The following is a 22104-nucleotide window of genomic DNA, read 5'->3' as shown; positions in this document are numbered from 1 at the left end:
TAAGGCATTGTCAGAATGCACAAAAGCCTCTACTATAAACCATTAAATGCTTTGATCTGAAATTATCTACTATTATAGAATCTAAAAGAAGGACATGTACACAGGAGCAAGGAGAGAGAGACAGCAGAAAGTGGGGTAAAGGGGAGTGGCCTAATTTCAGAATGTCCCCTTGCGATCCAAACACTGGCAGTCGCCTTCTGGGTGTCGTCAACATGCACTAACCAGGAGCAATTATTTCCTCTATAAACATTTCATGGTAGAATCCTGGCTGAGACCGGCATGCAGTATTAATGGACAAGAACACCACGCTGTGTGAGTCAGTTTCTCTATCTCAATAAAAAATAGATGGCAAAATAACGTGAAAAACCACAAAGCCATGAATAAATTACTTTGCGCTATGTGCTCGCCTTCCCACCGTGCAGAGGCCGACCCACCCTTCCCTTAAGTGCCACCAGGCACATGGTGGAACTGGGACTACACAGTACTGACCTTTAACACAGCTGTTAAGTTGCACAGAAGCCGTACATGTGGTTCAAATCAGATAACATTTCTTTCAACCATTTATCTTCGTGTGAGTACATATGGTGCCAAATAACCTTTGAACCAAGACACGTTTAATTTTTGCATGATTTAAATTAATATACACTACCGTTCAAAAGTTTTGGGTGACATTTTGTAACAATTTTCAAAGAAATCTCTTATGTTTACCAATGCTACATTAATTTGATCAAAAATACAGTAAAAATTGTAATATTGTGAAATATTATGGCAATTTAAGTCTGCTCCATTTTATTTCAAAGTGTAATTTATTCCTGGGATGGCAAAGCTGAATTTTCAGCATAATTACCCCAATCATTACTTTGAACAATAATGGTAGTTACACCCTATTAATCACTTTATTTGGTTATCTAAACTATTAAAACAGAAACACATTAAGGAGACAATTTATGTGGTAAATAAAGAAATAATTGTAATTATCATACAAATACAGTTTTCATGGCCATTAATTATCACTACAGCATTACTAGCATCCCTCTGCATTTAATCAACCTGCTGAAGAGGTGCATTCTGGGACATGAATTTATGGGCCTGTATAAATTTATTATTACTAATGCATTTTTCAGATCCATTCTACTTAGAATTAGAAAATAACTACCTAGAACTCTCATGAGCAAACATGAGCTAGAGTTAATCTGATTTGTTAGGCGCAAACTACAGTAGTAATGCAATTTTTGGATGTGCTTCCATCTCAATGAGCCACTTTCAAACCTAAATATGCTCCTGAGTCTGAAACTAAATCCACATTGCTGCAATTAACCTCATTTATGAGAGCTAAACCCAATTATAATGCAAATTCCTAGAGACTGAGAAACTCCTACCTGTAGCTTAAGGCAGCCACGGCCTTGAAGAAGATTTTACCCAGCAGCCTCAGGTCTGCTAAGAAGGATTAAAGCAGTTCATTCAAATCTTTCAGCTGTAGACAAAAGCAGGTTTTTAAAGCACTACTCTTGACGCTAATCATTCTCCTAACACACATACGCGGTAGCCCATGCCAACCTCAAGAACAGTGAGGGAAATATGACAAGCAGACGGAAAAGGGGATGTGAGGGAGTTTGAGGAGATGAAGGGATCACAGCAGCGTCTATGTTTTAAACTATGCAAAGCTCAACTGAAAAGCACTAGAGATGTCACTTTTTTCCTCATTACAGACTCAGAATTGACTCCTTTAAAAGCATATTTGACAGTACAGTAATGCATACTGTATTTACATAACATTACAGAAGGCTAAATTAATGATTACATTAGGAAGTGATGTCAAGATTAAGATCAGCTGACTACTTTTTGCACCAACAGCAACATGAACATCTAAAATACAAGTATAGTACAGTATAGTGTATTGTTGCACTAGTATAGGAACATTTTAAGCTCTTGCCGAAGGGTCTTGGAACAGTCCCACCATCCCATTTCCTTTGCAGACACTTGGTCTTGGTATGGGGAGGAGAAATGCCAGCAATTATTCCAGTTTGTACTTTTATATAAACTGGATACATAAGCACTTTCAATTTTCAGTCCATATGCAACCACCAGCCCCTTAAAACCATCCATCATCTAGTCAACATATGCAGGGCCACCTTGATGTCAAAACCCAAAACAGTCATGAATACTCAACCCTTCAGAGAAGCTGTTCTTGAACTAGTTCACAAGCACATTTTTGCACGCATGTGAATGCCATTATAGCTGTAAACAATAACAACTTAAAACAAACCAAATCATTAATTATGTTCTATTACAATGTTCTATTTGTTAACATTAGTTAACATCTAACATCAATAATACTTTTAAGAATATTCTGATTTAGGTAACTATAATGCATATACTATTTTAATATTAATATACAATTAATTAATTTAGATTTTTGTCACACTTTAGATTAGGGTCCCATTCTCACTATTAACTACAACTTTTGCCGCAATAAACTCATTACTGCTTATTACTAGTTAGTAAGGTAGTTGTTAAGTTTAGGTATTGGATAGGAACAAGGGATGTAGAATATGGTCATGCAGAATAACGCATTAATATGTGCTGTAAAGGTACAAATAAACAGCCAGTCTCCTAGTAATATGCATGCTAAGTTAATAGTGATGAGAATTGGACCCTAAACTAAAGTGTTACCTAGATTTTTTTACATTTCAGGTTGTAAAAATTAACTAGTTCATGTATTATTAATTAACAAAATAAAAATGAACAATGCTATTTTACCTAGATTAATAAATACTGTCATCATTTTATAACCCTCATGTTGTTTGAAACCTTTCTAATTAAAAAAAAAATGTTTTACCCCAATGTTCTTTAAAAAGTCTTAATTTATGATCTGCATAACACATTAACATAGAGAGGTTTGGATTGACATGAGGATGAGTAAAAGAAGACAGAGTTTTCATGATTGGATCAACTTTTTCTTTAACTAATGCAAAGTGTTATACCATAATTCCAAGAGGACTATGACAAAAGATACCAATGGTAATTAGTAAATTAATGTAAATAATCACAATTAACAATTCTTCTGTCAATTAATAGAATCTCACATTAAATAAACTCCACTGAACATGTCATTAAGAATTGTGGATACCCTGACATCACTGTCTTAAGCCATTCTGTGGAAACGACTCCAGAAGGGCTTGTCAAGGCTAGCTGAGATCATTTAACAAAATACAGGGAGAACATGTGAAAAAGGAGGAGAAAGGGGGTGGACAGAAAGTGAGTGGCCTGCATGTAAGGTTACACCTCCACAGAGTAGTCATAACAAAAAACTTCACCAAATCCATAAAGCCTGTACCTCTGGCTTCCATTTTCCCCTATAACAGCGCCCACACGTTTGACATGTGTCACAGAAACCTCCAAGAGTAATTTACTGAAGAGTTCAGCACAAAGTCAGATGAACACTTCTGTACAAAACACCTTAGAACATCATGTTCCATCGTATATTTATCCTGATCACATCAATATTTAGCTATTACTATATCAATTTTACACATTCATTTGTTTTTTGTATGTTTAGATATACACTGGAATGTATGTGGATGTATTGACCGCATCTAAAACATAAAAGTATTTATGTGCACAGCTTTAAAAATGTAAAATTATACATAAATATATGTGTGTACATTTACATTTCTCTTTGATATAGATATTTTGAACCCAATCCTACCTTAAACCTAAACACTTCTCAACCATATGACACGTAACAGGCAGATAAATGTAGTCACAATAATTTTAGTAACAATGTAATTAATGTAATGTAAAATAAAGATACAAATCGTTTAAAATATTGTGGTCAGTAAGATTTTTTTTTAAAGAGTCTTGTTCTTTTGAACTTTCTATTCCTCAAAGAATCCAATTTTTTTTTTTTACTGTTTTCAACATTGATAATAAAAAGAAATGTTTCTTGAGCACCAATAGAATCATAAATTAATTACATTTTAAAGCAGAACTTGGTAACTTTTTAAACTTAATAAAACTGTCTGGAAATCATTTGGATGGTTAAACAACCTGTTCTGGTGATATTGGTGACTTTCCCCGCTCCCCCCAGCGTTCCCAGGCAGAAAACCAACCTTGCAACTTGGGGACTACCAGAGCCCGTCTACGGAGAGCCTGCCCACTCCCTATTAAGTCCTATTGTACCGAATTTTGGTTGTAGTTCCACCAGAGTTCCACTGGGGGCGATCGCCCATGAGTGCAAAATGAATGGAAGTCTATGGGGCTAGACAGCTAAATTCGTCTCTTTCACCCGATTGCCATTGATAAATCTCAGATTTGATTGCAGGTTTTGCAAGTTCAACATGGGTTATAGGTCGAAAGTTGAATGAGCGAGTACTTATGTCCTTTCGATTTCTTACAGGTTGAGTTGTTGTTGCCCATAACACGCTAGCATTCTGCTAATGAACGCTGATTGGTCAGTGAAGGACTGATTACGACTAGAGATACCGCTTGATGGCATCGCGGCATCCGAAGCGGGACCAGAAACAAAGAAAACAAAAACTCTTCTAGCACGTGTGTTTACCTGTGTCAGCTGTGTTGTCGATGCCTCGAGAGAAAAGAAAGTGCAGAGCGCGAAAGCACCAAAGTGACTGAAGGATTGCCGTAAAGCAGTATCTCTGGTCGTACGATGTGTATGACGTCATTGACACTTTAAAATACTTTTTAAAGCAAATAAGTGACTCTAAAAAATCTAACACCCAGCGTTGTGTAATTTCTTTACATCTCTTTTCGAATACAGCATTCAAATTACTAGACAAAAAATGATATCCTGAGAAAAGTGTATTTTGATGGGTATAGCCTACTGCCATAGACCTCCATTCATTCTGCACTCGTCCTGTGAGCGCCCTCATATGGAATCAGAGTGGAACTGCAACCAGTTCAGAAGCCGGAAGTTTACTGAGAGTGGAAGTTCTCCCCTTATTAGACATTCTCTGGGACTACCGTCCCGGCAAGATAGAAATTGGAAGTCTCGTGAGAAGCGAGAACGAGAACGAGCGCAAAACACGAATTGCTTTACGGCAATTCGACATAAACACACACGCATGTATGATGTATTACCAGATTACCCACCTCGGTAGACATAGCTCCACATGATACAGTTGGCTTTCTCCGATCAAAACAAATGCACATGAGCAGCGGTAGAGAGGGGGAGGAGGCCGCCGCAAGTGAGTTTTTTACGACCGTGTTGTGAAATATACACCCACCACAGCTGTAGGGGGAGCTCGTGGGGAAAACATGCGACAACAAAAGGGAAAATCAGCGAAGAAGTGACTAGAGTTCGCTAGAGTTGCCGAGTTCTGCTTTAAAAGGAAATAAAAAACATAGAAAACAACTAGGCCTATTTTAAATTGTGATGATATTTCACAATATTACTGCTTCTACTGTATTTTTAATCAGATAAGTGCATTTTTGGTGATTATAAGAGACTTTCAAAAATGTTGTAAAAAAAAAATGTCACTGACCCCAATTAAGCACACGACTATTTGATGTGAAACTTACATCTGGAAGACGTATTTTAAAGAGTGTTTGCTCATCTGCAATACGTCTATAGGACGTTTCCTGTCAGATGTCAAATAGACGTTTAGAAGATGTCAGTTTAACATACATTCTAAATCATTCTAAATCATTACATCTTAAAGACATCTTCTAAACGTCTATTTGACATCTGACAGGAAACGTCCAATAGACGTATTGCAGATGAGCAAACACTCTTTAAAATACGTCTTCCAGATGTAAGTTTCACATCAAATAGTCGTGTGCTATCTGGGAAACTGCTGAATGGTAGTGTATTTTTTTTTTTTTAAGCAAAGTGAGAGAATCATTTGAACCATGAAATGGCAAATTAAGTAAATACATTTGAATATAATGACATTTAACATATTGAATTAATCTTATTTATAAAACACTAAAATAAATCTATTAATTCCATGAACTCAATATTCTACGAACCTAAAAGGATTTGTGAACATTAGTATGTCTCTAAAGTTGTTAATACATAAAATAATGAGTTTGAAAATGAAAATATATGCATGCTAAAACTATAATTCAAATACAAATACCTGCCTCAACGTTTTATATGCTCTGACAATCACAAGAAACAAAGTCGCCCATGGAAATTTCTAACTTACTGTACGTTTTGTCAATCAGCAATGTATTTGAAAAACATCAACATTGGATTTTGTCAGGAAGTTCCAATCAACAGATCAATGCACTGCTGTTTGGTGAACCTCTCCAGCAATACCTAATGGTGTTCACAAGGGATACATTTTACTAAGCAAGCATCCAGCCTTTCTATGTTCCACTCAGTTAGACAATGGAGAGTTGGTAAAACACTTAAAATGAGTTCAAAAAGAAAGTTCAGAAGGAACACGTTCAACTAATCCTGCTGATCACAACCCAAAGAATATAAACATCTGGTTACTTCACTCTTGCAACAATTCTTCCGGCAACCTTCCACCCACACGCCACCTCTTCTATTTTCCTATTTCTATTGTTAATTAAGTCTGGGAAAGAGAACTTAGAGCTCAAATTGGGTACATTTATCAAACACATGATGTACAACAGTCCTCAGAAACTCTGTGACCTCATGAAAATATTGTAAGATTCTGGAGCTCAAAAATGGGCAAATTAACAGCTACACCAACCATCTAAAACTCATAGAGAACCTTCCATCAGAATTTAAGCAGATCATCTCCAAGTGGGCAGCAGCAGAAGATGGATCCATTAAAACCTCATTAAGACTGAATGGGGGGATGCCCTTCAGGTATCTTTGATCAGCAGTTAGACGCTCAATGCTTGCAGACATGTGCCACACGGCATTAGGTGTGAATGCCCCCTTCATAAACCCTGAAGAATTGTGGACTGTAAACACTAACAGAGAGAAAGGTTGTGCGGGTTCATCCCGGTGAGAGTGTTTCCGCTGGACTCTCTCGTTACAGTAGATTGATTTCACCTGTGCACGCTTTCTCTCTGCGTCATAAATCACAGCATGCTGTCAATGCGGCCTGTATTGTTCCAAAGCAATTATTTTCTAATGAGTCATTTGAGTAAAAGCCACAGCGACAGAGATTGATATTGTAGTAAAATGTCTGAATGTGCTTTTTTGTGACCCATGGTGAAAGCCAAAAGTCAGATACTGCTCAATGTATTTGGGAAAATCTCTCTCCTGTGGCATTAACTGACTGAATTTCACTTTAATTGCTTCTAAATTCAAAGTTGAGGTTGCAAGCAATGAATGAAAGCTAGAGCATGTGTATTGTTCAGAGGCCAAATGTGCAATGAGGAAAAAACCCATCTTCACTGTTAGAGATGAATCAAAGAGATGAATAGCAGGTTGAGCTGTAGACAATCAACCATCTTATCAGCCACCCAACAGGAGGACAGTAGTAATAAATGACCGAGACAATGGCTGCATCCGAAAACATAGGCAGCTGACTTGTTGCCTCTCTGCCCTATCATGCAATGACTTTCCAGGCAGCGTCTGCGCAAGAAGGTACGAGTTTTCAGGATCATCACTCCAGTCTTCAGTGTCACATGATTCTTCAGAAATCATTCTAATATGCTGATTTGCTGCTCAAGAAACATTTCTTATAATTATCACTGTCAAAAACAGTTCATATTAATATTTGTTTGTGGAAACCTTGATACATTTTCACAGATTTCTGATGAATAAGAAAAGAACTGCATTTATTTGAAATAGAATCTTTTGTAAATAAATGTCTTTACTGTCACTTATGATCCATTTAAGACATCATTGCAAAAAAAAAAAAAAAAAAAAAAAAAAAAGATATTATACCTGGTCCTTTAATTTGGTCACCACATGAGCCAGTTAGTTCAGGCTGGTTATAATTCGTTACATTTATATAGCGCTTTTTTGTAAATATACATTTATATAACCCTGGTTATGGCCAGGGTTGCCTGGTCTGTGCAACAAAAGTAGTCCAAAAATAGCCAAATTCTCCTCTGAACTTGTGCATCTGGGGGGTGTTTGGAAAAGTAACAGTAAAAGTAAAAGTGTTGGAGCGCTGAAATTGTACGTACGGGTAGTGATGTAGTACTGGAGTCCGGTCTCAAGACCGATTTCTGCTTTCTCGGACTAGTCTCGGACTTGTTCCTTCAAAGACTCGGTCTTGACTCAGACTCGACCCTTCAAAGACTCGGTCTTGACTCGGACTCAGCATAGGCGGTCTCGTCCCCATCACTAGTCCACTAGAATACATACCACTAGAAAATGAGTCCATATTAAGAAGTTAAGACTGCTCCTCTAAACAATCCTAATCTAGCTTAGTCTGTAGGCCTAACTGTTGATTATTAACTGGGATGATATTAAATCATGAATATGAAAACTGACATGTTTTTATGGTCTTGGTCTCGACTCCTAAAGACTCCGTCTCGACTCGGACTTGCTTCCTCAAAGACTCGGTCTTGACTCGGACTCGACTGTATTTGAAAACCAACGGACTCGCTCTCCACTCGATCTCGACCTTTCAAAGACTCGGTCTTGACTTGGACTCGACTGTATTTAAAAACCAACGGACTCGATCTCGACCCTTCAAAGACTCGGTCTTGACTTGGACTCGACTGTATTTGAAAACCAACGGACTCGGTCTCGACCCTTCAAAGACTCGGTCTTGACTTGGACTCGACTGTATTTGAAAACCAACGGACTTGCTCTCGACTCGATCTCGACCCTTCAAAGACTTGGTCTTGACTTGGACTCGACTGTATTTGAAAACCAACGGACTCGCTCTCGACTCGGTCTCGACCCTTCAAAGACTTGGTCTTGACTTGGACTCGGCATAGGCGGTCTCGTCCCCATCACTACGTACGGGGGTGGAAATCAACCTGCGGAAATCAACAACTTAAAAGTAGCCCGATTCCATGGGAAAACCGCAGACTTGGCAACACTGGTCATGTCAGTAACGAAAGCTCTTTGAAATATAGCGCAACTTGTTTACAAGAAAATGTTTGAAGGTATTAATGAAATGTTTACACAGTACTATGTAAAATGTGAAGATGCACCCTTCTGAAAGTCTTCTTTGCAGCTGGTTGGGCTACAGTTCACGTTTCTGTCTGGTTAATGGTGTGATTACATCTTTACATGGTCTCATTGACATTGATAAGGAGGTGTATTGATCAGAGCGTTCTACACTGACTGTGATGAGTGAGGCTGAGGCCACAGTGAATGTGATGCTGAATACACCTCTTCTTGTTCAGGAGATCCTGGATAACAATGCAGTCCAGTAATCACCTATGGGTTTTGTGCTGCTAGGCCACAAAAATGAAAAAAATTGTTGCTGCCTTAAATTTGTAAGTACAATCAACTTGAATGTTTAAGTCATTTCAACTTAAATTACATTTACATTAAATTGACTTTAAACAGTAAGTAGACATACATAAACATAAACATAAACCTTAAAACGTATGTTGTCATTTATAAAAACGTCATTTTATTGATCATATCATTTTTGTTACAGTGTAGTTGACTTTGGACTTACTCAAATACAGAACAGAGTGGATGAGAGACAGACAGATGAAGAGGATGGGTAAACCCTTAAAAAAACTCTTAAAAAAAAAAAAAATCACCCTGATTATTTCATTGACAAAATTTTAAAGGAGTAGTTTACCTCTGATAGTTGCAACCTGACTACATACATACGTTCACCAACACACACACACCAGCCCAAATTAAAAAGACATAGAGAGAGACAGAGAAGGGTTCTGCTCCACGATGCTGTTCTGTGTTTTCATTCTCCTTTTTATTCTTGCTTTTCAAGGGAACATTGCACAGCTTTTACAGCTCAACGAATGACAGATGCTTTCCATTCATGGACCTGACCAGAGTGCATAGTGTTTTACCATGTGAGCGCACACACACACACACACACACACACACACACACACACACACAGTTTCCATGTTGTATGGGGACTTTCCATAGACGTGATGATTTTTTGAAGAGGATCAAAAAAGTGAATCAAACTTGTCCTAAGACAAGAATGGGTTTTGTTCAAAATACAAGTATAACTTTGATGAAAGGTTTTGATCCACTTCAAATGTTGACTACTGTATATTCTATACTCTAAAAATATTACATTTTCAGAAAACATAAATATGTATGATTTATAAGGCATTTTCCTCATGGGAACCAAATATATATATATATATCCCTACAAGGTAAAAATAACTGATATTACTAACTTTGTGGGGACATTTGGTCCAGGACCACACACACACATGGTTATACCTTCTAACCAGGTTAATTGTACTAAATTAACATGTTAAATTGACATGATGATGATCACATTGTGTAAATATAAACCCTGATGTAAACAGTAATAGAAAAGAGACAACACATATAATTTTATAAAAGGTTAATGTGATAGTATCAGGTATTCCTTCACTCATGTAATGACATGTCAATCTCTCTCTGTACCCTTGGGCAGACATGGCTAAACAGACACTGCCGATTTACTGCTAATTAGACTGGAGGAAATTGCACCTCGTTTTAATTTACTGCCCGACAGCAGCCGATATTTGGCAAAACACACCCATACTCCACGTCTATCCAGGTGTTGAGGGAGAAAGAGAGAGTGAGAGGAAAAGATGGACAGACAACCATAAAGAGAGAGAGAGAGAGCTTGTCTTTCAAGTCCAGACAGTGATGACGTGCATATGCTCACTTTCTAGGATTACAGTACAAACAGGTGCATTGCAACACTTTTCCCTCTGTATCCACACAAAACCAAACAAATACTTATTTTTCAATATACAGATGTTTTAATGATTTATGTTTTTTTTTTTTTTTTTATGTATTGGTATTCATTTCAAACTTCCCCTTTGCTTGAAGGGACAGTTCGCCCCAAAAAAGGAAAAATCAGTAAATAAATTAATCACTAATATATTTATCAAATGATGTAATTTTTTTCCCGTGGAAAAATAGTTTAAGCTGCCCCTTTCCATACAATTTGGACATAAAAAGGATCAAAAAGTACCTTATAATTGTATTATAAAACTTGTAAGACTCATAATCATAAGTCATATTATAGGAACAGTGTAAGGAACAGACCAAAATTAATTCAGTTTATGTTAATTTTTATATCTACATTATTCAAACTTGGTGCAAAATTCATGCAACCTAGCCTCATGAGAAGCCGTAATAATTAATACAGTGACATTTCAGATGCAAAATTGTAAAAATTGGGTTGTATTAAAACATGCTATGCCACTATGGGGACACGTCCCGAGGAACCCGGTGTCTGAGGCACGTGCAAAAACACGGCAATCTTATTGGTTGACACAGGTTTATGATGAGCAAATTATCACAGTTTTTTGTATTATTTGAGTAAGCTATGCCTTAAAATGTAACTTTAACTTGAATTGGTTTCAAAGCGCAGCTACTTAATATGCTCCTGCTAAAAATCTAAGTGGAATTTGAGCATTTCCAGGTAATCTTGAGCTTGCGTTCACGGAAACCGTATCTGCCAAGCCACTTAACCTCAGTAAGCCTCGATCCCTGAACCCACTTTCAGAGTGTTATTTTTACCAGCAAACCCTCAACCACTGCAACACACAGGTATAAGCTTTGGAATTTGGCCTGGAAGGAAACAATAACATGCATAGAATAAAGGAGGAATCGTCGCTCAATACATTCTGACCCATATCTGACTGAAAAAGACCCTGTTACCCTGAGGAGAAAGAGTATAAACACACACACGCAGCTCAGATATCCGATTACAGCCCTGATAAGAACACTTTCCCCTGGCAGATCAACTGATGTGTGTAAAACGTTGAGAGATGGTTTCCACAACCTCCTGTCATCAGGACCCTGAACATATTGAGCCATCCCTTTAATGCCTGGCCAGAAACTCACAGCACATTAGTAGTCTATGGCAAGCCAAATGTCCCAGTGTGCCAGCCTCAGAAAGGCCTCATTCGTGAGGAGAAAGGGAAAGATAAGGATAAAAAAAAAAAGGAAAGAGAAAGAAAGCGGAAGCTTCGATCATCTTTGCCCATCTACTCTACATACGGCTGTGTTGTAATCGCGTGACAGCCAAGCTGATTTACCATTCAAAGAAGGGGCCCCTTGGTTCAGAAACCTGTTTACCACAATTGCAAACGACCCCTTCCCCCCCACATAGGCACAAACACACATGCACATATCACATTCTGCGTGTCTCCCGCATTCCCACACCCTCTTTACAGGAAGTCTGCTGGGATATTATACGATTACTGGTTGCAAGATCAGTCGGACCCTACACAAGTGATTCTAAGCTGGTGGGTTGTAACCCAAAATCAGATTTCAGATAGTAGGGAAAATAAGAAGTTAAATGCACATAATGAAATTTGTACAGCTAATTTGAAACGTCAAATGTAGCTCAAAGTGGTCCACAAAAATATTTTATTAAAAGCAAAAATCATAAATAGGAGTATATGAGAAGGATAATAATAAATACAATGATTAAAGAGATCCTTAATACATTAAGCCGGATGGATGGATGGATGCCATTTGGGCACAAATCCATGTCACTTGGTAATATGGTCAAATGCTAATTAGGGGAGAACTGAGGGGGACTTGACACTGAATAGACACGGTGCTGAAAACATTGAAAACATTTACATTTACTTTAGTGCGATAAACTATTTTGGCACCATGTTGTGTTGCCACTTGATGTCCAATATAAAATCTGGGCCCTGAAGCAAAATCGCTGAGAACCACTGCTCTAAGCCAAAATGTGTGTGTTTGTGCAGTGAAGGAGCTCTATAAGGGTCTCCGAGAGGGGGTAAGCCATACAAAGCCCTGCACCCCCAAAAACAAAAGCACCCTTGACCCCTTGAAACTCTGAATGCACCCAACTCAATAATAAGATGAGGCAGATAGAGGGGCAAATTGTTCTCATGATCGTTTGATGTATCTATCTAGAGTGAGGAGTTTTGGGCAATAAATAAATAAGTACAAAGACAGAACGAGAGAAGTGTTAGACCATGAAAGCGGTTCATTAGGCTGCATAACGATAGAGTCAGTTACCAAAAATAGCATTTTTGTTTGAAGTAGATTCATTTGCATGACATTGCCATCGCATGCTTTAATCTTTTAAAGTACCACTTTTGACCTCATTGCCAATTTGTTCTATTTTTCAGAGCAATGAAACAAACAAGCATGAAAACTTTAGAAATGGTCACTGGCAGTATAAAGTCTGCCATACTGTTGCATAATGCATCAGAAAGATTGTGTATCTGCTGTCCCCGACTGTGCTCTTCATCTTGCTCCAGTCTCATGAACTTTGCCAAGAACAGTGTCTTTAGCTCACATTAAGTGGGTCATGGCGCTTGTTCTATTGTCCCAAGGTCTCAAACTGAAGCTGAACGCTGCTCACGCGATGAGACCTATGATCCAACTTACAGAAGACACCAGAGATGACCCTGTACATACTTGCCTATCAGGTGCAATAAAAAAAAAAAAGATTTTTATTATAATTGCTTATACTTAAAAAAAAGTGCAAACCCCAAGTACTGTGCTATTATGATACATCAAACTGCATGCTCTGTTGAGGTATGATGTTACTTTTCCACACACTTTGACTATTTTCACCTGGAAAATGATGGAAGGAGAGAAAACATTGCATAGAATTAGATCAATGGAGACCAAAACATCATAGAGACTTGAGACTGCCACATAGCAATGCCTGAAAACCACCCAGTTGGAAGACTAGAAATAATTTGGAATAAAATAATTTCTTCAGTATGAAATAAGCACAGAGGGAGAGAGAGAGAGAAGCTGAGGCAGACCCAAAGAGAGAAGATACAATAGTTCTTGATGACAGTAGCACTCTAACAAGGGTGTTTGATGATTCAATTGTTCTTATCTAAATTCAATTTTACATTCATTAGCGTTATCTTAATTAGCTATTCATCTTTGTTATCTTAATTTCTCTGCTCAACACACTCTGCATTTAGGTAATGAAGTGTTCATAATGAACTCACGGTTTGCTTAATTAAGATATCGTCCCTTTTGTTTTTGAAAAAACCTTGAGCTAACTTTAAATTTTGAACATGTCTGTAACCACTTCCCACAAAATGACAACTCTATTAAGAGAATTGTACTGTGCCGATAACCCTACATCTTATCTGAATTTACAATTAAGTGAATCCAGTTTATCGTGTTTCGAATTTCAAAAGGTGCTGCATATGGTGGCCCCAAAACGTTTTCTGGGATATTTAAGCCGTGCACATGTAAAATGCCTGATTTCATTGCAACGGTTAAACAAATCAAATCAGGGGGTATTGACTAAAATCAGTTTTAATTTAAGTTGACACTTTAGCCAAGTTTGATAGTTTAATAGTGGGTGGATGAATAAAGTTCCCCCCAAATTCATAAAGGTGTAGTTCATCATATTCACTCTTAAAAATAAAGATTCTTTATTGGCATCTATGGTTACACGAAGAACCTTTAACATCCATTTAAAATTTCCATTGCGCAAAAGGTTCCTAATAGTGGGAAAAATGTTCTTTAGATAATTAAAATGTTCTTCACAATAAGAAAAAAAAAATTGGTTCTTTTAAGAGCTGTTCACTGAAAGGGGAACCAAAACAATTTTATTTTTAAGAATACTGACAATCAGAAAGAGCCCAAATATATATATATTTTTTAAAACTTTACTTTTTTCAAACCTAAAAACTATATTACTGTAAAAAAATTGCTTTAAATTCTATAGTCACTTGTTTGATATTCTGTTATGAAATACAATCATTCATTCACATACAGTTTCATGAGTGATTTAAATGAACAAATATTTTTTAGGGCTAAAGCCTGACTCATGTCCCTCCCTCAGTTAGTTCTGAAAGAGCTGAGCAGACGCAAAAGCGATCGATTCCGCCATAGCTGGTGGAAGAAATGCTGACAAGATTTGTGGTAGCTCAACTAACATCTCCGGATCAGGTGGAGAGACCAAAAGGAGGAGACCGGAGGTCATTCTGGGTGACGGCAGACAGACAGAGCCAGAACGCAGCTTTGACACAGGCTTTGGAAAGCATTCACCCTCGGCTGACCCTCCTCTGTCCAGACGTGAGGACCCACGGAGGTGAGCCACACATCGCCGGAACCAGCCGGCCTCTCCACGCTCACTGCATCCTGTCAAAGAGGAATCTGATACTCACACACAGTTTGCAAACAAAGCAGGCCTGGAACAGGGGCTACCTGCAGGGTGATATAGCAGCAAGAGAACCGTGCAATGCATGTGCTATATCACTCAGACACAGAGCGGGAGAATTAATGAGAAACGAGGGGAGGAAGAGATTCCTCAAGACTAAAGGAATGAGTTTGAGGGTGTTCTATGTGTTTATGCATGCTAGATTTTACCACAATCTACACTACCTTTCAAAAGTTTGGGGTCGGTAAGATTTTTTTATGTTTTTGAAAGAAGTCTTTATGCTCACCAAGATTGCATTATATGATAAAAAATACAGAAAAAATACAGTATGTTATTAAAATTTTAAATAACCGTTTTCTATGTGAATATATTTTAATATACAATTTATTAATGTGATGGCAAAGCTGAATTTTCAGCTTCATATTTTTGAGGAAACCGTAATGATTTTTTTTTTTTTTTTTTTTTCAGGATTATTTGATTAATAGAAAGTTAAAAATAACAGCATTTATTTGAAATAGAAATCTTTTGCGACTATGTCTTTACTGTCACTTTTGATCAATTTAATGCATCCTTGCTGAATAAAAGTTGTTATATATAGGCTATATTGACAACAAACTTTTTACCAGAGTATATGGAGAACATTAATTTCAGACAATAAAATTTAGGAAAATAGTTTATAACATTTGCTCCAAATACACTTAACTGTAAATATATACATTAGCAGTTCATATTATATATATATTTTTTATTATATTTACATTAAAATGAAAAGATAAATTAACAATATTATATACTATTTTGATTAAATAAATTAATGATCAAAGAATCTAATCATTTTTTACACTAAGACCATTTTGGCATTAGTACAACATAATATACAGAATGAAAATATATAAATGGGCTAATTATTACAGTGTTATTAACATCTGCTTATAACAATGTTACCGATATATTGTTGATATCAAGTATTTATTCAAATATATGCATCACAAACTTCATTACATTTCAAACTATTTTAATGTACATTAATTCACGAATAATTTTTTTACATTTTCTGTAGATAAACAGAAAAACATTTATCAACAGGGAAGACATTATAAAATGCCTGCTTGTGCAAAAGTCACTGTCATGTTGCCAGTTATGTTATGCCAAAGTAAACATGCCACATACATAGCACTTCAGTAAAAATACGGTCAAAATGCAAAAAAATTCAATATCCAATTAAGCCCAAAGAAGACTGCTGTGAGAACCCTTCTTTCATTTTAGCTTAACCTTTATATCCATTACTAAAATCTTTCTAGGTCATCTAATCATAATTTTAAAGCTTTTAGGACTGGTATTTTAAGAGTTACCCTTATTAAAGTGCTAAAAAGTAGCTAATCCCACAACAAGACCCACAAAAAAAACAAAAAAAAACACATGGTGTTTGATGTACTTCATGGTTCAAATCATTAGGATATCCACATGTAGGATATACGTGGCCACCAGAAGCATTCCAGCAGTACGGCTGTGTTTGGTAGATTGTTTAGGAGCCGTGGGGCGAGCAGGTAGGCAGTGTTTTAAAGGAAGTCATTTGTTCAGGCAGACTGGAAATGTGGAAGAATGGAAACCTGAGCATTCTCTCAAGATGACCTTATAGATACAGCTAGACCTAAAAGCTCTACAATGGCAAAGCTTGTGCTTTTAATGGCACACGTGTGCAGAGGAAATACTTTTATCGAGATTGGGGGAAAACTCACGAAACTGTCACAGAAATATAGAGAAATAGAAATGTTCACACTGAAAGAAGAATGAAAATGCTGTTTTATAAGGAACATGTTACAATTCTTAACTTAAAATTTACTCTAAATTTACCATCAACGCACCCACAGTAAATTAAAGAGTCTTTCTCATACTGTTATGGTTTAATTATAAAACAGTCTAATATATAGCAAGAGACTAAATACCTTATTTAATTAGCATAACCACAAATGGAAATGGTAAGATGCGATATTAGATATGAATAGAAGACTAGAAGATTGAAACTACTGCATGTGAGACAATGATGTAGCTTAAGCAAAGTCTCATTAGGAACTGAATTTCAACCAATGGTCAGCTGTCAGCAACCATTTCAAAGCAATCCTCTATCCTGACAGAAACCACAGTGGTCATTAGCACACTGTTCAGAAACACAACTCTGAAGTTTCAGCAACGAGAGACAGGCAGCCTACTTTCGACAACAATCCAGGTCTTTTCCTGTCACGAATCAATTACCCATGTGTGCAACTACCCATATGCCATTTAAGAAAAGTGGAAGCAATTACATGGAATAGCTTAAGTGACTCCATGCGTACAACATCCATGAATAATACTAATAAACCTCGCAAAGGCCACATTTTAAATGGCTCCCTGAATTCCGCTGTAATTCACTGCTATGAATATGTCTTTCATGGGACCAAATGTAAGGTAACATTCTAGAAGAAGAAAAAAAATGCTACATGCTTTTTGAGACAGTTTTGGAGCTTTTTTTACACTGTCATACCTATGGACTGTTAATATGATTCAATCTTAACATAAAAAGAAATAGGGATATAAAGGGAGGAAGAAAGAGTGAAAAATAAGTTACAGTAGAAGTTGATCATTCAGATTTATCTTTGTCACAGTGGCCCACAGAAAGCCTGGTGTATACCGTACAAAAAAAAAAAAAAAAAAAATTGGCAAAAGCATTTGAAAATTGCATGTTACAATCTGGCTTATTCTCAGGACCCATCCCAATTGCCACCCTCAGTTCTCAGAGTCCATACTTATGTGACGTAACACCAACTAGACTGTTGCACCGTTGACAGAGGTACGTTCAAAAGGTAATCTGACATTTTGTGAATTCATATTGCCATGTGGTAGTAGCCAGACCAGAAACCCGGCACAAGATAGTATGTAACATGTTTTTAAAACTATGGTTTGATTGCTTCCTTCCTCGAAAGCGATTGAGTTTTACAAGAAGTCATTTGGAGCTGTATCCAATGCGAGACACTCATGGCCACATGTTAGTGGCCAGCACCAGCTAATGAAAGGTGTAATGTTGCATTATAAATCTACGCATGGAAAACACAAGCACATAGTCTGAATTCTGTGGTCAGTTGGACGTCCGTCTAACATTTATTATGTACACTGTTAAAGTTTGTACTTTGATGATAAACAATAAATTAACAGATGTCTGATGTAACACCAACTAGACTGTTGCATAGTTTCTGCGCCGTAGAAACTATGCATAATCAGCAACAGACCATCAAACACTCACAACTTTTTCAATAACTCTTATCAACATCTTATCAACACCCTAGCAACACCTACAATTATCTAAGAACTCGCTAGAAACACCTCAGACTACAAAACCACCCCCAATGTTTAAAAAAAAAAAAAAAAAAAAGCATTCTAGTAAAACTCTAGAAACCACTCACAACTTTCTAGTAACTTCCTAGAAATAGCTCAGAAGCTTGGTAACTGCCTAACAACCACCCTAAATGTTCTAATAACTCCATAGAAACTATGCAGAACCTTAGCAAACCAACAAAAGGTTCTAGTATCTCCCTAGAAACTATGAAAAACTTTATCAACCCCAGCAACCACCCACAACATTCTCAAACGACTCCCTAAAAAACATCTAGAACACATAGTAACCAATTAGCAACCCTCTAACAACTCCTCAGAAACCACTCAGAACCTTAGCAACCACCCAAGATGTTCTAGCATCTCCCTCGAAACTATTCAGAATCTTAGCAACCACCCAAAACAGTCTAACAACTCCCGTTAAACCATTCAGAACAGTCTAGCAACCAGCTAGCAACCACCAACAATAATTTAGTAACTTAGGAACTTCGTATCTTAGCAACGACACAACTTTCTAGAAACTCCACGGAATCCCCTCAGAACACCTTAGCAACACCCTAGCAACTACAACACAACATTCTAGCAATGCACAGGAAACTTGTTAGCAAATCTGATTTGTATGGAAAGAATCGTAAGCATTTTTATCTGAAAATGTCAAAATCGAGTTAATTTTAAAGAACATTTTTACACATAAAAAAAAGTACAATAAAATTCTATGTATTTGTGCTATTATGCAAATTAATCGTTGTGTAGCCTCGCTTCTGTAAGAACAGTGAGGATATAAAGTCTTTGTGAAGTCTTTGAAAACCGGTACAGTCAAATCCCCTGATAGCTATCTGCCAGAGCAGCGCTTTATAGACAGACTGTGTTGAAAGAGGCGAATGGGACATTTGTCAACATTAAGCCCTCAGAAAGCAAGGTCAGACATATCTCCACAGCTCTACTAACAACCGTCTTTCGCTCTTAATTAAAAAGAAATGCACAAAGGCAATGGTGGACATTAAAACCTTGCAATGACACGCACATTCAAACATCTGAACAGCTGGTAGATATGTATTTCTGCCTAATGGCCCAGAATTTAGCCAGCAGGCACAAGCGAGCACGTTCACCCTTAACTAGTCCCTCTGGAATAAGATGATCACATAGAACCGTCTCTACTGTCTGTCAGCAAAATCATCGCTCAATGAGATAATCACCATGGCATTTACATTACCATTCAATATGCGTGATGGCTGGACAAAGTCCTGCTCTATTCCAGTCACATGGCGTGATATAAATAGCGCAAATATCTTGAACAATAAAAAGCATCTAAGAAAGATGTTCTCATACATATGCATGGGGAGCAGTTAATTTATTTTCACTTTCTTCATTTCTTGCACACTTAAAAAATTTAAGTACATCAAATTATCATAAAATATACAAAAAAAAATAAAAAAAACGCATCAGTTAAAATGATTAAATGTAATACATGTAAAAAATATCACGTTACAATATGGTTCCATTCCTTAACATTAGTTAATGCATTAGGCATCACAAACTAACAATGAGAAATAATTCTGAGGTATTAAATCTAAATGTTAATTTCCACATTAGATACTAATACATAATGTAAATAAATAAAACTTGAATGTATGATGAACTAATATGAATTAACAATGAACAATAGAACTTTTATAAATTAACAGTAACTTAGATTGACAAAACGTGTTAAAATCATTTATTAACATCTTAAGTTGTATAAATAAATAAAACCTTTGTTAAATGTATCATAAACATATTTGAATTAATAATAAACAGTATTTTATAAATTCACATAAATGCTGTTTAAAAAAATACATTAATGTTAAAGTCTCCCTGATGTAGTCAACAATTGTATCTCTTAAAACTAATCTTTGATCACCAAAATGACATATATAAATGTTTTTTTCTTGAAAAACATTTGTCATGCCTTGAATGTAACTCTACACCCTTGCCTCATTTAGTATACGCGGTATATGCAAATTAGCCCCACCTCCACTCACTCACACCAGCTCAGAGATCCACTCATTGATGATCACACATTGACGTGATTGGGTACAAGTGGTTTGTGACATCAGAAACACCAGCGATTTCAAACTGCGCTTTTGAGACTGTCTTTGGTTCACTGCAGTTTTAAGGAGAAAATACTCGGCAATGGTGTTGACTTTTGAATTTGCACATGGTTTGTCTTAAACCGTATTAAAAACACCACATAGACATATAAACAACATTAAAAGCTTGATTTTCACCACAGGGGGACTTTTTTTGTAAAGTGTTACACTATCTGATTTAATTATGCATTATGGAACACATTTCCTTAATTTCTGCTCAATTAGAATATGAAAAAAACTGCTTTTATATGCTATGTTCACAGATTTTGCAATTTATTTGAGTTTTTCAGTAAAATCCAGAGTTTAGTTTTTCATTGGATACTAAATTATAAGTTCTCTCAAAATATAGTAAACACTCTTGCTCACTGGTGTCTATTTAGTATAAATAATACTATCACTAATGTATTGCTTTCTCCACCTGACCTATGATATTGCACAAGGGCAATAACTTCTACTCTCGGTCAGCCTGCAGGGCTTGTGTCTGTCTGGATATCCCTGCATCATCAACCTTCAAAACAGCTGGATTCACCAAATCTCGGATGTTCTCGGTGCGATCAACACCTGCAGCCGTCACAGTCTTGTTACCAGGGCAATAAATCTCAGATAAAGACAAAACAAACTAAAGCAACGTAATTTAAACCCCAAAAAACAGTAGAATCATTATAAATTGGGGGAATCAGAGGGTTTTAACTCACAGTGGATGTTGGCAGAGGAGTCTTGAGACCTGAGATACACCATCCAATATCCTGTGAGAACGAGACATGAACCTGGATGAGAGTAAAGCCCATGAAATTGTGTTTGATGGTAGTTGTGTATGCCACACCCATTCTCGCTTTCACACAATCTCTCTCTCACACACACACACAATAGATGAGGGGACCCTCCTAGTTACAGCTCTAAATTGGGCACAAGCCTCCAGGTCTCAAGGGCTGATGATGGTGTAACCCCACCTGAGTACACGCTGACGTCAAGACTCTCTTGAACATGGGATTAATATCAACCCCTCAGTGTGTTTGTGCATGAGTAAAGGGGAGGTGCGAATTGAGTTCTGCAGAAATGCGCGCATTCGTTCCAACAGAATAATATGATAAATCACATTTGCAATAACAACGCTTCATATGGGAGAGTGCAATTCCGGGGATGTTGGCCAGACTCTGCAGGTGAGAGCTCGTCTGGAAGGCCAGTCTGCTTGCTGAAGGGGGTGGAAGGAAATGTGCAGTGATTAGCATGAAAGTCAGACAGAGTGGGTCCAGTTGACTTGAGTGTGTTATATCCATTTTCATTGTTTCCTTAAAGAATTGCAATAAATATATTCAAAAGATCGCAGGGTCCATCATCTGGAATGTTACGCAGAAAATCGTTCAGTTCCAAGAGCGGAGCGGAGGCTCATCCAAGTTAAGCATTCCCATCACTTAGAACAC

General features: G+C 37.0%; 1 protein-coding gene across 1 annotated transcript in view; it reads right to left on the bottom strand.

Annotated features, from left to right (window-relative positions):
- sema3ab (sema domain, immunoglobulin domain (Ig), short basic domain, secreted, (semaphorin) 3Ab) overlaps positions 1-21416 on the bottom strand; it is a 76705-nt gene extending 55289 nt beyond the window's left edge. Inside the window, exon 1 of the mRNA XM_084409677.1 lies at positions 21379-21416. The gene's annotated coding sequence lies outside the window, so the exon portion shown is untranslated. The remainder of the gene's footprint in view (positions 1-21378) is intronic.
- Between the last annotated feature and the right edge of the window lie 688 nt (positions 21417-22104).

Source organism: Rutilus rutilus (assembly GCF_951802725.1).
Source record: "Rutilus rutilus genome assembly, chromosome: 5".
In the NCBI taxonomy this organism is placed as follows: domain Eukaryota; kingdom Metazoa; phylum Chordata; class Actinopteri; order Cypriniformes; family Leuciscidae; genus Rutilus; species Rutilus rutilus.
The sequence above is the reverse complement of the archived record's forward strand: the minus strand, read 5'-3'. Positions and strand labels throughout refer to the sequence as shown.